Source organism: Rattus rattus, chromosome 17, assembly GCF_011064425.1.
Source record: "Rattus rattus isolate New Zealand chromosome 17, Rrattus_CSIRO_v1, whole genome shotgun sequence".
Taxonomy (NCBI): Eukaryota; Metazoa; Chordata; class Mammalia; order Rodentia; family Muridae; genus Rattus; species Rattus rattus.
The window spans coordinates 38,917,864-38,938,820 of NC_046170.1; the positions used below are offsets into that span (position 1 = coordinate 38,917,864).

A 20,957-nucleotide genomic window follows, 5' to 3' on the forward strand; every position below is an offset into this window, starting at 1 on the left:
CATTATGCATCAACTTTCTTCAAACAGCTCTCCTCTTCCGTAGCAGTGATTCTGCTCTTTGGAATTTATCTCAAAGAAATAATCAGAAACAGTGTCAAACACTCACATCCTCGGGAAACAGAGATTTATGTGCAGAGCTGTGTGCTGAAGGCTTATTTATGATAGTGGAAAGTTAGAAAACACACTCAGTGTCCAGCCAAAGGGGCTGCATAAATAAACAGCAGAGCAGACAGATGGTGAGATTCGTGGAGTGGGAAGGGCTGGGTTTTATGGGAAGCCTTAGGCTGGGGAGATTGTTCTTAGTAACTCAAGTGGAAGAAACAGGACACCCAAGCTTGTGACTTGCCCCACCCCAAATGTGGACATAATACACCCACCAAAAAACACTCTGAATAGAATACCCATGCTATGAGTGGCTCTTACAAGACTTTGAGTAGTTTCCTCACTTTTTATGTTGTCGAGATTTTAATGATGAGCGCATACACCACTGTATAAGCAGAAAAATGGCTTTTGATTCAGTGGGTAAGGTATGCAAACCAAAGTTGTTGAGTTCGAATCCCCAGCACCCATGTAAGAGTCAGGCATGTCAGGGTTTGTTTGTAACCCAGCCCTGAGAAGGACAGAAATGGGTGATCTCTAAATTCAGTGAGGGGGCATGTATGGTGGTTAGTTTTGTCAGTTTGACATAAGCTAGAATCCCCTGAGAAGCAAGTCTCAGTGAGGGGTTATCTGGGTCAGGTTGGGCTATGACTGTGACTGAGAGGAGGGTATCTTGATTGCTTTAATGAATGTGGGAAGACCCAGTCTGAAATGGGTAGCACCATTTCCTAGTTGGAGTCCAGACTGTGTAAGAGGAGAGAATGTATGCTAAACAGTAGAAAATGTACCCTCTCCTCTCCCTCTCCCTCTCCCTCTCCCTCTCTCCTCTCTCCCTCCCATATCTCCCTCCCTCTCTTTCTTTCCCCCTCTCTCTCCCTCCATCTCTTATTCTCTTTCCCTCTCTCTTCCTCACTCTCCCTCTCTCTCTCTCCCTTTTTATCTCCCTCTCCCCCCATCCTTCTCTCTCTCTCTCTCTCTCTCTCTCTCTCTCTCTCTCTCTCCCCTCCCTCTCTCCCTTTCTCTCCCTCTCCCTCTCCCTCTCCCTCTCCCTCTCCCTGTGGATGAGATATGACCAAATGTCTCAGACTCCCAATGCTGTGGCTTCCCTGCAGTGAAGGCTGTAATGCAGAATTGTGAGCTAAAATCCCCTTCTTCCTAAGTTGCTTTTCCCAGACTTATAGCACAATAGAAATAAAACTAGAAATATGTTATTAGAAAGTATCACAGGCAGACCAAAGGCAGATACCCAAAACTGACCACACACATAAACACTCACACACAACACACACATTCACACACTCACACAACACACACTTTCACACTCATACATTCACATACACACACACAACACACATTCACATACTCACACCACACACACACACACACACAAATGAAAGAAGGAAATTATGGAGGAACCACCTTATTTTCTCTGTAGAACACTCAGAGGCACTGTAGTCTTTTTCCTCCGGTTTTCAAGAATCCAAATGCTGGCCCAGACTCTGGGCCTCAAAGTCCATAATAGACACACCTTAGTGATTGCTGCCTGGGACATATCCCTTTCAGTTGTCATAACATCCATTCAGCTACACAAAATAGATCACCCGAAACCCCATCTATCCAGACAGCCCAACACAGGCCACATCTTTTACAATGAGAAGTGGAAAAGGCTTATTCCCCTGTGAGTTCTATAAAGACATTCCTTGGCATCTTCAGAATGACAAGGACTCTTCACCCAGCTCTCGCAGCACAGCCCCTCCCCCACCTTGGTTGCCGTTCCCAGGGATTTGAAAACGTTCTGCTCTTGCCCAGAAGCTGTGGTCATAAGACTGTTGGGAGAAGAGGTAAAGGATTGATCTGTGCTTTTAGTGTTCTCTCTGAGGTGGGGTTTTAAATGGTTTTAAGTTGGTTGGGTTGCTAAAGGCAAAAGAGATCATCACAAAAAGAATTATACTAATTTATCCTAAAATGTTCATTAAAAGGTGTCTCGGTTCTTGCCTACGCGCCAGGATAGAGCGCCAATTCCAAACCCATTGTCTTAGGAAGAATGGTTTAGGGCATTCCATGAAAGGGTTTGCTTTGCCACGCCCAGGTGTGTGAATTAAACCCGACACACCCATCTCGGTATGCGAACCAGCCACTCTGCTATCTCCATAGGGAAGCTTTCTGAGATGCAGTCCCCCACCAGCCCACCAACATACCAGGGAGAATGACATTTCCCAAGCTGTGACATTCCAGAAATTAAGCACGTCATCCTAGCCTACTGGATGGTTTCTGTTCTCAGAATTGAATCTATGCTGTGTCGGAAATTTGTCGAAAGCCTTCAGTAGTCTCTTCTCTTTCAAACCAAACTCTGCAACATTGCCACTAATAGAAAAAGAACCTGCTGAAATTCAATTGGAATTCTTTTCTATTAACTTAGTTACAAGGGTTCCATGGTGCCCATGTTCAGAAGGTAGCCACTCGATGTTGTTAAGATTGCACCGTTTGCTATATAGTGACAAAGATGTCTTCGGCCATGCAGTGCCCGCCTGCTCTCATAACAGTTGAACCTTCTAGGAGGTCAACATCAACATCCTAATTTGCCTCTCTGTTGCAAACTCTGTTGCTACTTTGTCAGAAGTAGCAAGGCCAAAAGCAACTGGTGGAGAATGTTATTTTGCTTATAGTTCATAGTTCATCACCAAGAACAACAGTCAGGAACCAGAGCAGAGAAATGCTGCTTACTGGCTTGCTCCCCGTGCCTTTCCCAGCCTGCTTTCTGATAGCACCTATGACTGCCTGCCCAGGGAATAGCACTACCCATAGTGGGCTTGGCTCTCCTATATCAATCAAGAAAGTGCCCCACCCACATGACCACAGGTCAATCTGGAGGAGGCAGTTCTTCAATCCAAGTTCCCTGTTCCCAGGTGAGGTAACTCATGTCAAGCTGACGTAAACACTAACCTGCACAGTTAATTTGAAAACTACCGCCTCTCTGTCTGTCTGTCTGTCTGTCTGTCTGTCTGTCTGTCTCTCTCTCTCTCTCTCTCTCTCTCTCTCTCTCTCTCTCTCTCTCTCTCTCTCTCTCTCTCAAATGAACCGTTTCCTTGAGGTGAGTTTTCTTCGAAGGTGAAGGTCACCCTTTGCTGCGCCCAGGCGTCGATTAGATTCCTAGCGTGTTTGTCCTGCATCTTGAGCTGGCTGTAGACATGGAAGTTAAGGTTATCCCAGGTGTAGTGGCTCCCAGGTGTAGTGGCCACCCTTCGGTCCTAAGGAATATTTTCTGAAACTGGAAGCAAATACCGGAAACTGCCACAGACGGGCAATGTTTACACTGAACACAAATGCTCATGGGGAAAGTGTGGTGTTTGTAAGCTATGAACAGTGAGAAATAATGGCAACAGCTAGTGACAGAATAAAAGTTATATCCGTGTATTCACGGATGGCAGTGATGCTCTTGTGTTTTGGCCCCGCTGTCTTTAAGGCTTACTTCAATAGATAGGCTGCAACACCATGACCGTGGACAAAATAAGCCAGATGGTATCTCAGCGTCTGGCTGGCAGGGAGCATGCGTGTGCTGGGCTCCGCGTGACTCCCAGGCCCCAGGTGGGGCAGAGCTCAGGGGCACAGGATTTCATTTAAGCTTCTCAAATTGGCACAATTTTAAATGTACGGCTTGTTTACATCTGGAATTTCACGTGTGTTCACAGTTCTCATCTGGCCAGAGCGTGGAAGTCAGAATGACAGGTCAGGGTGAGCTCTGCAGACTTCCCGTGAAGCTGATAAGTGACGTGAGCCACACTTTATTAGATTCTGGGTTTATTCTGGCTTTTACACCTTCCACGCAAATCTTCATCCTGTGGTCACTTGCCCCTGCCACTAAGACGATCTCTGGAAAAGAAGCTGTAAAAACCAAGGTTTCTTTTTTTTTTTAAAGAATTATTTCGCTTTTAATGTTTATGAGTACACCGTAGCTGTCTTCAGACACACCAGAAGAGGGCAGCAGATCCCATTACAGATGGTTGTGAGCCACCATGTGGTTGCTGGGAATTGAACTCAGGACCTCTGGAAGAGCAGTCTGTGCTCTTAAGAAAACTGAGTTATCTCTCTGGTCCCCAAACTTCAAGTGTTTAAGACAGGATTTATCATACCTAGAAAAAACAAAGCCCTGGGTTCGATCCTCAGCACTACATCAAAAACAAAAAAACAAAAAGAAAAAGAAAAAAAACGAGAAAAACACCAGGGGAGGAAGGAAAGAAGCCAGAGGAGAGGGAAATCAGAGCTCTTAGTTGGGTAGCATAAGGCAATTAGGCTTTAGCGAACGACTTCTAGGAAGACAGAGGTTGCATCCCACTGAGTGTACCACTCATCTAGCACAGGTAAAGCCCCGAGTTCACATCCCAGCACTGCATGAACCAGGCATGGCATCACATGCCTACCATCCCAGCACTTGGGAGCTGCAAGTCAGATGTTCAAGGTTGTCCTTGGCTATATTATGAGTTCAAGGCCAACCTGGACCACATGAGGCCCTGTCTCAAAATAAAATAAAATAAAATAAAATAAAATAAAACCCACAGCTGGTTGCCAGATGTTTTCTGGGTACCTTTTTATTTTTCCTTCAAACAACACTGAGATACTGGTTTTCTCCGCTGATAGACTGCTGTTGCTGCTGCTGTGGGGCCATTTATACACACACACACACACACACACACACACACACACACACACACGCTCGGAAATCACACACAGGCAGCACAGACCAGGCCAGCGTCCCCCTGCTGTAGTTCTGTTTGCACCCATCACTGCAGGAACTTAAAGCAGCTAATTATGTCACACCAAAAGTCAAAAGCAGCCAGGGCCTCTGCAAGCCTGCAAGGCAGACACCTTGCTCCCAGGCTCGAGGCATGGCTGGTGTCTTCCTGGTGTTATCCAGTGTATCTACCCTTCTCCCTTTTTCCAGAACAATCCCTGTTCTGCTCCATTCTCATGGTCTAGACAAGTATTTGCCACACGCTGTTGTGCCTGCCAAGTGTGGATGTGAACCGCACACGCGACAGTGGGATGGAGGGAAGTTAAGCGGGCATCACTTCCGGATGGCGCAGTCCTATTAATCGGCTGACACGTCACCTGGATTTTTGTTGTTGTAGAAGTGCACTCTACAAACTGACGTGGGAAACGACAGTGGGTTTCTTGGCCACTGTCGGAGATGCTAAGATGAAGCTAGCGCCATTGCTTTCAAATGCTCCCATAATGCACTGCGAGTGGCCCTCCCCTGTGTGATGATGCAGCGCCCGCTGCGGGCGGGCCCTGCTGGAGCCTCCCTTGATGGGCTGTCATCGGCTCCATTGCCTTCATCCTTCCGAACCCCCATCATCTTTCTGAGAAACGAGATTTTTATTTTCACAGAACTTGTTCTTCAGGAAAGATAGCTTGTCCTTGCATCCTTCTTCGCTCTCAGTCTGTCTGAGCAAAGAGCACTTTCTTCTTTCCTGTAGCCCAGGCTGGCCTCTACGTCACCATGTAGCTGAGGATGACCTTAAACTTCTGCCTCCTAAGCACTGGGATTCCAAGTGCGGCTGCAACATGAGTGTGGTGCTGGCGATGCTATACAGGAATGGGGATGCCGAGTCCCATCCTCAGCCCTAGCCCAGGGCGTCGTTTTACAGAAAGCTGAGAAGGGATTCCAGAGAGGGGAAGTGAATATGAGTACTAATAAACTAAAAAAGCAAAAGGGTCACTTCCCATCTGTAGATAGCATGGCCTGCGACTTCAACGTTCACTCCTCACAGATTATTCTTCCCCTGGAGAGACTCTTGGCCAGGACTCCCGGCTCCCGAGACAGGCTGTCTCAAACTGTAATGGAGTGGGGGCAGGGGACTGAGGCAGCTCCCAGAACTGGGAACCCTAGGGGAAAGGTGAGGGTCTCACACCCAACTGGAGCTGACTGCTCGTGAGAAACGCTCAGATTAGCACAGCTGGCAGTAGGCACCAGCCGGTCAGAATAGGAACGCCAGAGTGCCTGCTTATAATGGCAGTCCTACATGTGCCATCATGGTCACCTTTACCAGGACTCTCTCTCCCAACTTGGTCTTAGAATATATCTTATTAATTCTTTGAGAATTACATATAACAAGTGTTGGTCCTATCCACCCCAACTCTTCCTAGCTATACCCCTTCCCTTCCTGTTCAATTTTGTGTCCTTTGCCCCCCACCTATCAAGGTCAATGTGTGTTACCCAAATACTCTTGGACATAGGGCTTCCCGCTGGAGTACAGTGAACTCATTGGGGCTATACTCCTGGAAGAAACTAACCCCTCCTTTCCCAGCAGCTGACAGTTTCTTCGACTAGGGGTGGGATCTCAGGCCCACGTCTCTCCAGGCTGAGAGAGATTTGCTCTGCTTTGAGCTTGTACAGGCTCCATGCATGCTGGCACAACTTTGTAAATTCATATGCACAGGAGCACACTGCCGTGTCCTGGGGACACTGTTTCTGTGTCGTCATTCACTGCCTCTGGCTCTTATGTTCTTTCCACACCCTCTTCCGCCATGATCATTGAGCCTTGGGACAGGGGGTGTGGTATATGCGTTCTCTGTAAGGCTAAGCATTCTGCAGTTGGTTCTCCTCTACATCGTGGCAGTTGTGACTCCATGTATCCATCATCATCTACTGCAAATAGAAACATCTCTGAGAAGGTTTGGTAGAAGCACTAATCTATGGGTATAATGATAAGTCATGAGGAATTGATTTAACACTGTGTCCACTTAGCAGAATAATAACAGTGGGTAAATTCCTGGGCTCCACGACCTGTCTAGACATAGGTTCTTGTGCAATACTGGTGGCAGGTCTGGGCTTCACCTTGTGGAGCTGGTCTTAAGAAACAATCAGAAAATGGTTGGTCACATCCATGGCATCTATTCCAGTACTGTACCAGTGGGCTTGTCTTGACAGGCCTTGACTAGACGATGTCTTTGCCTGGCATCAATATTACTCTCAAACATGACCTTGGCTTGCAACAAGGGCTGCAGCTCTCCATGACAGGGAAGTTCCTGTCCACTGCTCCAGTGGAATTCTGGAACTTTCTCTGGCTGATCCAGAGACAATCACAGTCCAGACTTATGCCAGTCACAGGCAGCCAGATTGGATCAGTCCAGGGGACCTGGTACAAGAAAATCTTAACTAGTCCCTAGGACTGCAGGAGTAGGCATGGCCTCCTAGACCAAAATGAAGGTGACTCTAGGGGGAAGGGAGATGTATGTTGGCAAAGCAGGACCAAAAAAATGACACCTCGGGCCTTGTCTATGGTTTCCGGAAGTATCTAGAGATTTTCACTAGAAAATGGTTTGCTCCAAGTGTCATAAATATGACTTTCCTTAGAAAGATGGATTTGTATTATTGACAGAAATACATTATGGAAGTGAAATGCAAAACCTGGATATGTAAAATTGCCAGGAAGCATGCTTCTGAAGTGACTGCCAATGGCCCCTGCTGTTGTCTCCATGGAGGGGTGGGGGTGAGGAACCTGAGTGTTCCACACTTTTCCAGAACATTCTACATGCAACTTTTGTCCTCTAACCAAAGCTGCAACTTACCTATTGCTATACAATCTCAGTCGTCAATCCAAGAGATAGGTTTGGGGTAGGTAGGTATTGGTGAGGTACATGTGTTCACGTTGGCATGCATGCATGTGTAGGTGCACATGCCCGTGTTTATATGTGTTTCTGGACCAGAGGTCAACCCTTTGGTGTCATCCTTCACTGCCCTCCACCATCTCTTACAAAGCCAGTTCTCTTACATCCCCCTAGCCCCTGTGTTTGAGCACGGCCCCTCCTCACCTCTTGGGCCTCGCTGTCTTTGGCCAACTGCCTCTTTTCCACATCTCTCGTGCTCTTAAGATAGAGGGAAAGCCGGAGTTGGTCCCCGCTCTCCTCCTCCTCCTCCTCCTCCTCCTCCACCTCCTCCTCCTCCTCCTCCTCCTCCTCCTCCTCCTCCTCCTCCTCCTCCTCCTCCTCCTCTTCCGTAATCTCAGGTACTTGTGATTTGCTGAGCAAGGGCTTTTCAGCTCAGAGGGGCTAAGACAGCGGCTCGGTTGGAGAGGGAGTTTTATGGCCAGCACTTGGTACGTTTCCTTGCTCACTCATGCCTGCTTTTGCTCGTAAATACCCCACCTCATTCCGCGGAAGATAGAAAATGGAGCTTTATCGCCCTGAGTTCATGCTGGCATAAATATTAAATTCATGTAATAATCACAAGCCCTCTTCCTCCACCTTGCTTGGACAGAGTGCTGGTAGCCGCCGTGAAATCTCTTTTCCCATAGAGGTTAACAGTCCCTAACTCTTTTTTTTTTTTTTAAGATTTATTTTATTTTAATTTGTGTCTGTTGGGGGACTGGTAGATGCAGGTGGCCAGAGAGTCCTGAGGAGGACACTGGAGCTGCTGGACTTACAGTCGGTCTCGAACCTCTGTGTGAGGGCTCAGAGCCAAACTCAGTTCCTCTGCAGGAAGTCCGCACTCCTGACCGCCGAGCCATCTCTCCTGCCCTAGGAGTGCCCAGCTCTCAGACGGAGTCTGAGTGTCCCTTGCTGACCGCTGTTCTTGGGAGTCAGGACCATCCACCGCATCGTTTCTGACCCCGTCCCTCGTCCTGGAAAGTAGTGCCAGGGTTTGCCAGGGGCAATCACTTCTCATTTTCAGAAGTTTTATGCCTGCTCTGGTGGGGAGGTGGGATTCGAACCCCGACCCTAGACCCTGGCTGGTCCCTGGCCTTCCTTCAGTGGCAGCAGCACCCTTCCAATGCGCTCCATGGAGACTTGGATATGTGACTGGCCACTCCTGCCACTGACCGAAGCAGACTAAGGTGGACTTGCTGTGAGCCGCTGTTTGTTGCACCGTCGTGCTGACCAGGAAGGGGTGTGTTCTAGTCAGAAGAGGGGCTAAGATTTAACTCAGCAGCACGCTTTCTCCAGCGGGGCACACAATCACACACACACACACACACACACACACACACATTCACACACACGTAGACACACACACACACTCATACACATTCACACACATGCAGATCCACACACAATCACATACACACTGCGTTTACACACGAAGTTCTGTGCACATGCACTCAAATACACACATACACACTTTCACACATACACTCTCACACACACAAACACAACACACAGATACTACACACACCACTCACACACACACACACGCCACATACACACTACATACACAAATACCGCATCACAAACATACTCACAAACACACACCACTCATACTACATACCACATACCCCCCCTCTCTCTCTCACACACACACACACATGCACACACACTCACATACACACATACACATTTTCACAATACAGTCTCATACACACAAACACTACACACACATACTACACTTACCACTCACACACAGCACACACATACACACTCCATACACATATACCACACCAGAAACACACTCACATACACATACCACTCACACTACACACATACCCTCTCTTACATACGCGCACACAGTCCCTCACACACACTCACACCATACACACACACACACATTCATAGACACACACACACATTCACATACACATAGACACACACACATAGACACGCACACACACACACTCATACACATTCACACACATGCAGATCCACACACAATCACACACACACTGCGTTTACACACGAAGTTCTGTGCACATGCACTCAAATACACACATACACACTTTCACACATACACTCTCACACACACAAACACTACACACAGATACTACACACACCACTCACACACACAGACACGCCACATACACACTACATACACAAATACCGCATCACAAACATACTCACAAACACACACCACTCATACTACATACCACATACCCCCCCTCTCTCATACACACACACACACACATGCTCACACATGAACTTCTGTGCACACACACTCACATACACACATACACATTTTCACAATACAGTCTCACACACACAAACACTACACACACATACTACACTTACCACTCACACACACCACACACATACACACTCCATACACACATACCACACCAGAAACACACTCACATACACATACCACTCACACTACACACATACCCTCTCTTACATACGCACACACAGTCCCTCACACACACTCACACCATACACACACACACACACACACACACACACCACATACTAGATAAACACAGACATGTCTTTCGTGCATGTTCATAGTGTGTGTGCACCACAGACCGCCTCAGATGGCTCCCGGTTTTACTCTGCAGCAGCCAATTGAATCGTTGACTCAATTTTAGTCCACTGGGGGCTGCTAAGGAAGGCCAGGTTCCTAAATCACACTCCTGACAGGTGCCATATTTCTGAGCCCCGAGCTAAGCAGTGACCTTCTGGTTTCACAGTAACTAGAGCTGGGTGACACTCGTAATGAACAGAGTCCATTGAGCCTTCTTAAAATATGAAAAGGAGCTGAAGTCAGATGGAAGTGTCACTTTGAAGTCAGATGGAAGTGTCACTTTGAATCAGGGTACCAGAACTCAGTGATCAATCTCCCACCTGCCTGATGACACAGAGGCGGAAGGCACAAAGACTTCCCCCTGGCAAAGCCTTCTGAGATTTCTGCATTGGGCAGCCTGCTCCATGCCCAGGGCCAGACTGCATATATGACATAAATAAAATCACAACTGAGGAACACATTGGTGTCTGTCCCACACCCGTGGAAGCCACTGCTGAGAAAGGTTAATCCTGTCTTAATGACTCTCAGACTCTGCGTGCAGATCCATGGGACCAGTTCTGAGCTGCTTCTCAGTAAAAGACTCCTCCCCAACTGCCAATCATGGTAGCCTCTTCTGCCTGGTATATTCTCCCCCACAGACCTCATAGGACAATCTTGCTGCTGTTTAGGTCCCAGCTGTGCTCCCCTTTGAGGCTTCAGAGCACTCACTAAAGAATCTCTCCTTCCCCAATGGTCTGAATCTAAGTACACGTGCATTTAAGTGCTTAAGTTGCTGAGGCAGGAGGATGATCTAATCAAGGTTCCACTCAGCTACATAGTGACTTCCAGCCCAGACAGTGTCTAAAAGAAAAAGGAAGGAAGGAAAAGGAAAAGGAAGAAAGGAAGGAAGGAAGGAAGGAAGGAAGGAAGGAAGGAAGGAAGGAAAAGAAAGGTCCTTCCAAGACCCCCTCCCACCACTAGTCATCACTGATCATCACTGGTCATCACTGGTCTTCACTGGTCATCACTGGTCTTCACTGGTCATCACTGGTCATCACTGGTCTTCACTGGTCATCACTGGTCTTCACTGGTCATCACTGGTCTTCACTGATCATCACTGGTCTTCACTGATCATCACTGGTCTTCACTGATCATCACTGGTCATCACTGGTGCCTCCTGACCCTATATACCACATGTTGGCTTTCAGAGCACAGGTCTCTCTCTTACGTTGACATATTATCAGTCTCTATCACTGCCTCCCTTCCAGACTATCAGATCCATGGGATCAGGGGTTTCCCAGATCAGGGTGCATAAGATTTGTATCCTACCATGCTGAAAGACTGGGTGAGTGCATAGGCAGGTGCATACACGCATGCGTGTTATGAATGCATGCAGACATATGTGTGCCTGGGTGGATATATGCATGGATGTATGGACGCGTGGATGAAGGAAAGTGAGCAAGTTCAAACTAGATCCAGTTGGAAGATGTTTCTCTTTCGTTGAGCTCTCTGTGACTGTACTGGAGTCTGTCCCCTGTAGCCTCCCCCAGGCTCCCTAAATGCTCTCCTGGATCCCTGTACCCTTCCCTCCATGAGGTCAGTGGTGGATGAGCCCCAGCAGGGGGCCAGGTTGCTAGGCAGGCACAGCTGTGGCCCCACCAGAGCAGGTTCCAGAGAGACCAGATAGAAGCTGCCCCATCAAAACAGCCCCAGGGCCACCCTCCCCCTGCAGCCCCCTCCTCCCTTCTCTTTGACTTCACTCAACAGGAGTGATCTTGCCTCTAGTTCACATGCAGGTCTCCTAAACGCGTGTGACCTCTGACACCAGGGTTACCCAGTCTGGAGGACGAGAGAGATGCATAAAGAGATGTTTTAAGTCCGAGAGCTCAGACAAAAATGACACTTGCGTGAAGAGTAGACGCCTAGCGATGGCATCTGTCAGAGTCTGGGAAGCTCAGAGAAGGGAAGGGACCTTTGGGCAGAGGGAACAGTACCAGCAAAGGCACAGAGGCTCAAAGCCTCTGGAGCTGCTCACCAAGAAAACGGACAGGACTGTGAGGGTCCTGGGGGTCCTGTATGAGCCTTGATCTGCAGGCAGCAGGGTTCCCTATGGGCCTGACTCTGAAGGATGCTGTTATCGACCTTGTGTTTCAAAAGCTCAGAGTCAAGGCTGACGGAGTCGAGGGAAGAAAAGGCCAGGAGGCCTCGTAGGAGTGGATATCCCCAGGCAGGAGAGTGGGTGAGGGAATGCAGGAGCAGCAGTTGCTCAGAAACAAGAGGAGGAAGAACCAGAAGTCTTTGGGAATCCCTGGGATGGCGGTTGAGCGCCCAGAGAGATGCCTGGCGGTTTTCCCAAGCCAGAGGGTTCCTGCCCCTCCCACCTGTCAATCACCTTTCTCATCCCAGTGATCAAATACCTTACAAGAAACAACTGAGGGGAGGAAAGGTTTGTCCTGATCACCATCTGAGGGGATACAGACCGCTGCCGCGGTGGAGAGCTGGGGACCTGGACACAGCTCTGTGGCAGCCTACGGCATCTGCTTGCTCACATCGCAGCTAATCAGGAAGCAGAGACAGGACAGGAAGCAAAATGGAGTTGTGAACCTCAAGATCCACCATTCAGAGGTCCACTTCCTCCAGGTTCCACTTCCCAAAGGTTCTGCAGCCTTCCAAACAGTCCCAGCAGCAGAGACAGGGTGTCCAGGCTCACGAGCCGGTGGAGGATGGTCCACATTCAGACTGCAGCGTAGCCCTGCCTTTTGGTTTGATATGTTTGGGGCCTGGATACGGGCTTAGGGCTGCTTAGAATATCAGGAACCTGGGCTCCTCAGCCAGTCCCATATGACAGTGACTAGACCAGATTCCCCAGAAACTATGGGGAACTGGGTGCTGTGGCACGGGTCCGTGGCGTGGGTCCGTGGCACGTGTCTGTAATCTCAGCACTTAGGAAGCAGGGGCAGGAGGATCACTAGGGATTTGAAAGTGAATGATGTAAACAAACAACAGACAAACAAACAAAAAATCCCTCAGAGCCTAAAACGCCTTCCTAAATCCACAAAATCAGAAGGCAGAGTCACTGCCTGGGGAGCTGCCCTCCTCAGCCCTGCAGGTGACTCCAGGAGCCACCACCATGGATAAATATGGGGGAGGGAGGGGTCAGGGAAACAGTTCAGTCATCATTAACATCTGAGAGGAAAGTTAGGAGAAAGCGCTCAGGGTGGGCACCGACACTGCACCCCCAAGCAAGCCTAGGGTCTTAAAGCTCAGGTCAGTTGAGACTGCCATATTGGTCCTTCTCACATGCTGGCCACCGGTCTGTGTCACTCTCACCATTTGATATGTGGACAGTCCAGCCATGCAGGGGGCAAGAGAGAGGAGCATCGTCCTGAATACAGGCCTGAGGTGACAGAAGGGTTAGATGCAGATGAGAAAGACAACCTAACCTGTTCTAAAGATCCCAGTCCCCTGCTGGGTGTGGTCAGGAAATTGAATGGCCAAAACGGGTCCAAAGCGATGGGCCAAACATCCGAGTTGGGAAACAGCTTTCAGGACTAATTTCTAATGAGATTTTCAAAACGCTAATTTTCCACAGCAGAAAAATCGAGTCGTGCTCATTTGTAACCTGTCAGGCGCAATGAGATGGGGGATATTTCTTCCCGTGCTGTCAGTTGACGCTCTGAGCCGGTCAGAATACAAAGTAGGACAGTTAGGCCATCAATCAGCTCTCTGGAAGCTGATAAATGGATACGGTTCAAACCTAGCATTTGAATTGGCTCCGAGAGCATAAATCGACTTCTCGTGATCTTACTTTGAAAAAAAATAATAATTACCCTCTGAAGGCAGAGTGAGCAGTTGGTAGAGGCTGTTTATTTTTCTCACCTTTAGCGGCCATCTTTCCAGTCTGTCCACTCAAACTATGATGGGAAATGTCACGTGTCACATAGGGGAAATGGCCAGGGTTTGAGGTTGTGTCTGCCCACCAGGGAGAAGTTTAGAACTTTTTCGTTCATCCGTGAGTAACGATCCCTTTGGTAGAGACTGTCATAATTTTATGGACAGTCAGAAAGAAAAGCATAGAGACTGTCACTTAGTGCGTCCTTTGTTCAACAGACAGGGACACAGGCGCAGAAATGTGAGTGATGTGAACGTCATAGGCTGAGGTTCTGGTGGACCGCGGGCATCGGTCTGGGTGTGGGAGGTGCGTACTCTGCAGCAGGTGATTGCTGAGTGACTCACAGTGTACCAGCAACACCTAGAAGGGAGGACAGCTGCGTGCTGGCTCCCTTTGCCGAGAGCTCAGCCCATGGCTGCTCGGCCCCATGTGTCTGGGTGGAACATCATGGTGGAAGAGTGTGTGGTAGAAGAGCTTCACCTCATTGTCTGTAAGGAGGAGAAAGCGAGCAAGGGACCCAGACTCTTATAAAACCTCCTAAGACACTCTGCACCAACCTACTCCCTCCGGTTTCCAAAGAAGATTCCCCGGCTGCAGACCAAGCCTTAAAAAATGTGAGCCTTCAGGCAACACTCATATTCAAATCATGACATAAGCCCTGGCTAGGGACCAGCCATCTCACACATACACACAGACACACAGACACAGACACACACACTAGAACCATACATGCATGTGCATACCATATACATATATCACACCACACCACACACCCACACAAGCACACACATGCGCATGGATGTACACACCATACACACACACACACGCACACACCACACACATCACATCATATCACACCACACCACACATGCACACACACACACATACACACAAGCACACACAACATACATCACATCCCACACACCTCACATACACACACAACACATACACATACAGGTACACACATACCACACACACAACCATGCATGCATGTACAAACCATACATACATATACACATCACACTACACATACATGTACACACATGCATGTACACACCATACACACACACACACACCACCCTCGTGCACACACAGGCACACACATACACACACCAGTCCTTTGACAAGCATGGGACAATGAGGGGAAAAATCAAAATATCTTTTATTCAGTAATGGAGTCTTCTGGAGACTGTCATGGGAAGGGGTTTGGTTTGGTTTAGTATTTTTGGCTTTAATGACTGTGGGAAGCCCTGTGAAGGAATTTGCTTGCACATAGCAACTTTACTGAGCTACAGTCCACTTGCTGAAAGACGACACACCAGGGCCACACACCAGGGTCACACACCAGGGCCAGTGAGAGGGCTTGGCAGGTAAAGACACTTGTCACCAAATCTGACGACCTGAGTCGAATTCACTGAACCTGCATGATGGAAGAAAAGAATCAACTCTCACAAGTTGTTCTCTGACCTCCACACAGTCGCTGTGTCATGCCCCCACATAAACACACACACGAAATAAATGTCAGCTGAATATTTAAAGACTGTGAATCCTAGTCTTAGGATTCGTGGCACACTCGTGGAGTCACGTAACCCATGCCACCTTTAACCTCAGACTTTCCATCTCCCTGAATAGACATGCCGTGCCCATCTTCCTCCCCTGGCCTCCCAGACCCTTGCTCAGGGCAGCCACTCACCCGCTGTCTGTCCAGCCTCCTGGCAGGGTCCTGGTACTCCTCACAAATGGAACTTTGCGGTGTGTCATCTCCTCGAGGCCCTGTGGCAGAAACAAGAAAGTGTGAACAACCACCGGGTCTGGAGAAAAAAATAGGTTCCTCCATTTTCCCCCTCAACTTGATCCAATTTCTTGTATATTCTGAAATGTTAAAAGGCTTTTACAGCAAGTGCCCTTTCATCCCTCACTCGGATTTGACTGTCACCCTCGGGGTCCAGTCTCTGTGGCATATAGTGACATATACTCTCCCCAAAGATGCCCACCCTCATGGTGGGACCTCGTGGTGGGAGGCATCTCTGTGGAGAAGGCCAACACTCAGCTCTGCAAAATCAAATGTCAGTGTGGGGGATTCGAAAAGTCAAGAACGTTGGCAAATTGACACTGGCACTCTGAAAGGCACCGTCGGGTCCAAAGGACAAAGGCTCAGAATAGCTACCCAAGGAAGCAGTGTGTCTGGGATGTGAGGCTGGGGGCCCCCTCGGGCTGGGAAGGCTGCTCTGCTCACCATGCAGATCCGAGACCCTGGGAATGTCAGAGTGGACTAAAAAGGCAGCAGCCCCCACCTTAGCCCTCCCTCTGCTACAGCTCACATTTCATGCAGCTTTGGGGGCTCACGGGTTCATTTTAAGCACCAATATTGACCTTGCTTTTGGGGGGAGGGAAATGAAAACTGCTTGAGGGAAGATATTTTCCACATGGCCCCACGTGTCTCAGACATTTGACAGCTGTGATCATACACAGAGCCACCATTCCCACCAAGGGGTTGGTTACGCAATACCACGTGGGTGGCAAAGGACAGGGTGTGAGGGTGCATGGGAGGATAGAGCAGGGCACTGGGCAGTGAGCTGCACTCTGTTTTGCTGAGCCTCACAGCGCAGCCTAGATGTTCACACATGGGAGCCTGAGGAGAGGCACTGGCTGTCATTGGCCAGCCCACAGCCTGTGCCCAGACGCAGGTGATTCACTATGCTGTGTGGATGTGCGTGTGTGTGCGTGTGTATGTGTGTGTGTGTGTGCGTGTGCGTGTGTGTGTGTGTGTGTGTGTGTATGGGTAAATGCATCCATGTGTGCATGCATGTGTGTACTCACACATGTATCTGTGTGTGAGCATATATCATGTGCAGTGTGTGTGTGATGAAGAGATGTTAAATTTCAGTTCTATTTTATTGTCTAGATCTGTCTTTAATTAGGTAACAAGAATAACAATGGTAATAATAGTGTATTGGTTACTTTTTTGGTTGCTGTAACAAAACAACCTTACAAAGGCAACCGAAGGAAGGGAGAGCTAATTTGGGTTCACAGTTGGAGGATACAGTCTGTCATAGCAGGGAAGTCATGGTGACAAGAATGTGAAGGGTATCCCATTGTGTCCACAGTCAGGGAGCAGAGAGAGGAATGCCAGTACCCAGTTTGACATAGATAGAGAGATAGATAGATAGATAGATAGATAGATAGATAGATAGATAGATAGATGATAGCTAGGTAGATGATAGACAGATAGATAGATAGATAGATAGATAGATAGATAGATAGATGATAGATAGGTAGATGATAGATAGATAGATAGATAGATAGATGATTGATAGATAGATAGATAGATAGATAGATAGATAGATGATAGGTAGATGATAGATGATAGATAGGTAGATGATAGATAGATGATAGGTAGATGATAGGTAGATAGATAGATAGATAGATAGGTAGATGATAGATAGATAGATAGTAGATAGATAGATAGATAGATAGATAGATAGATAGATGGATAGATAGATGATAGATAGGTAGGTAGGTAGATAGATAGATAGACAGACAGACAGATAGATAATTTGAGACAGGTTCTCCTGCCAAGTGTAGCCTTGAACTTGCTATATAATCAAGGATGACTTTGAACTTCTGACCTTCCCACCTCCACCTCCCATGTGCTAGGCTGTCCCATGTCTGGTGCTGGCAGTGGATCCCAGGGCTTGGCAGCTGCTTCTAGAGTGAGGAGAAGGGGCGCAATGCTCATGTCAGAGGTCTGGACAATGCCCGAGCTCACACAGACATGGACTCTATGAAAGCTGTGGCTGGAGTGCGGGATCATGGCACCCCTCCTCAGCCTACACAGCATTCCCCCAGACTCTACTGAGGGTCATGACCACAGGAGCAGGAGGAAAAGCAGAGCCAAGCCAGGGCTCTCGGCCATCAAAGAACTGTCTACTCCAGAAGGGCACAGTTGCCATGTGTGTCATTCTCATAGGGCAAACACTTACGGATTAGAAAGGCTAGTGACGTGTGCTGGCACATGATCGTTGGTATTATTTCCTTTTAATACTTTTGTATCTATTCATCTATTTGTGTGCACAGGTGTGTGTGTGTGTGTGTGTGTGTGTGTGTGTGTGTGTGTGGCATGCTCATGTGTGGGCGCCACGGTCCTCGTGTAGAGGTCAAAGGACAGCTTTTGAGGTCCAGTTCTCTCCTTCCACCGTGAGGGTTCCAGAGTTTGAACTCAAGACATCAGGCTTGGCAGCAAGCATCTTTACCCTCTAAGCCATCTCACCAGCCCTTGTTTTCTTGTAACTAATAAATATGGCATTGTCATAGAGCACCTAATGTTTATATATGTTAGCTGAGGCTGGCATAACAAAATACCATATAGAATGGATGGTTTAGACCTAGGAGAAGATTTTAACACGTTCTTGAGGCCAGAAGTTCAAGATCACGGTTGCCACCCATCTTTCCTCTGAGGGCTCTTCTCCTGCATGCACGCAGCTGCTCCTCCCTATGCCCAGGTGGCACATACATCAATGGGGCATACAAGACCAGTAACTAAAGGAACTTTCTGGGCTCTCTTCCTATCAGCACACTAATCCTGTCCGCTCAGAGGCTCACGCTGTGACCTCACATAGCTCTAACTGCTTCTCTTAAGATACATCGCAATGCATTATGGGATTAAGGCTTCAGTAGCAGAATGGCTAAGGGTGGGTGCTGGGACCTCTGGCTTTCCCTCTCTTGGTGCCACATCCTGGCTTGTCACCGTTGGACACGGCTCGTGGGTCTTGTGACCTCTGAGCTTCCTGAGCCTCAAAAGTCCCATGAGTCTTATGCTCCGCCTCCTCCCTCACAGAGGGAAAGGTTCAACAAGAGAAGTGGCCCCAGCAGCAGGCAGAGAGCCCAGGGAGCTCATCTGACCAGTCGCTGGTATTTCCAAAGATGGGTGCAGGGCTGTTAGTGTGTCACCTGTGTACACCATGCATGCACCAACATACTGTAGAGAGATTTCCTAATCCACCACCACCATTTCAGACTGAGTCAACTGGCCACATCTGCTATGATGGGATGTCTGCACTGTGCCCCATTGCCTAGGCAACTAGGCATTTTGGATAACGGCCATTAACTTCTATGTAACTTTTCTCTAATAGGGATGGTGAGGACATCATCACTGATTTCCTGCTTAGCAAGTGTGAGTGGCATTTTATCCCCAGGCCTTTCCTCCGATGACATCAGTCACAACATGAATCTGTGTAGCCAAGGCTCTGAGAAGTCCTGCAAAGAAGGAGGGTCCCACCCAGCTTTAGCCCAGCACTCCTCACGTTTAGAAATTTCCCTTTATACATTTTTAGGCTAGACTATTAGAGATGGAGTTCTGTATCAAAGAGTGTACAACCCGGAGAACATCGGTTTAGCATCTGTTAAGGTTGAGAATCCTCCTGAGATCTCCTGAAACTTTAACTACAGTTAGATGAAAAGTTCAAGACAAAAAAATAATTGTATGGTGACATCCTCCTTTTAAGATTATTTGGACGTGGGGTTGGGGATTTAGCTCAGTGGTAGAGCGCTTGCCTAGCAAGCGCAAGGCCCTGAGTTTGGTCCCCAGCTCTGAAAAAAAAAAGAAAAATATTATTTGGATGCTTCGTAATGATGTGCATGCGTGTCTAGGCGTGTGCACATGAGTAGCAGTACCTGTGGAGACAAGAAGGTGTCAGAGCTCTGGGGGCTGGGGTTACAGACTGTTGCAAGACCCCCAGCATGGGTATTGGAGACTCAGCTGGGTCCTCTCTTAGAACAGTATGCGTTCCTAACTGCTGAGCCATCTCTGCAGTCCATGATAGCCTCTTAGAAGAGCTAACAATCAGGAAGGCCCAAAGTACCACCTGGCTTTACTGTCAGGCTAAGGGAGTACGTGTTCACTCAGCAAATCAGCCAGATTCTCTTACAGATGCTCCAACAGCCTCATGGGATATTTAAGTACCCTGAGATGTACAGCAGATGCTTCGTGTGGACTGAGACGGTCAAGGTTAAGGCTCTTAGCAGTGGCTTTCAGGGAGCCTTGATATATCCAACAAACACTTGCTGATGTAACTGTTAGGATCTGGCCCCAAGAATGACAGAGAACATGGCGGACACACTGTCCTGACTTGGTGTTTGCATCTTAGGGGACAGTACAATGAAACTGTGAATGAGCAGGTAACCATGAAGCCAGTGTGGTCACAGCTTCTAGCCACCTCAGTCCGTTCTGGAGAAGATAACTCAGTGGGACAGCACACAGGAGACTGTGTGGGAGGTGACCTTTGAACTGGGACCTGAAGAGTGATGACAAGCCAGCCAGCCCAGGAAAGGGGTGGGACAAGGGATTCCCAGTGTCTGTGACAGATCACATGAACAACAGAAGATTTCAGGCTTTGAGTGGGAAACAGGATGAGTCAATGGTGGGAGGTAAGAAGGGAACTACCATGGAGCCAAAAAGCTTACTGGTCCTTGGGCTGATCCTAGAGCCCTCTTATATCTGACTTTTGCCCACTCACTGGCCAAGGTCTCATAATGAACCAGCCTTGACTAATCAGAGCCTGTATGAGAGCAGTAAGTTCAGCCTCTCTCAGGAGCCCAGCACCTTCTGGACAAACTTCATTATCAAGCTGTGATGTTCGTATTAAATGTCAGCTTGCTGCAACCCAGAATCACCAGAGAAGGGGGTGTCAATTGAGGGATGGTCTGTGTCAGGTTGGCGGAGGTCGGGGGGGGCATAGGAAATGTCTTGAGTTGGGAAGT

The 20,957-nt window shown here is 48.3% G+C and overlaps 1 protein-coding gene and 1 long non-coding RNA gene across 2 annotated transcripts in view; one reads left to right on the forward strand and one right to left on the reverse strand.

The window, feature by feature from the left end:
* The window catches only part of Cdh13 (cadherin 13), a 1,043,248-nt gene that overhangs the window by 980,561 nt on the left and 41,730 nt on the right, over nucleotides 1–20,957 (forward strand). The gene's annotated exons all lie outside the window — the stretch shown is intronic.
* On the reverse strand, nucleotides 15,344–15,975 carry LOC116886688. Its single transcript, XR_004386123.1, has 2 exons — nucleotides 15,892–15,975; nucleotides 15,344–15,618 (listed from the first exon to the last, which is right to left on the reverse strand). It is a non-coding gene; the product is annotated as an uncharacterized LOC116886688 (long non-coding RNA).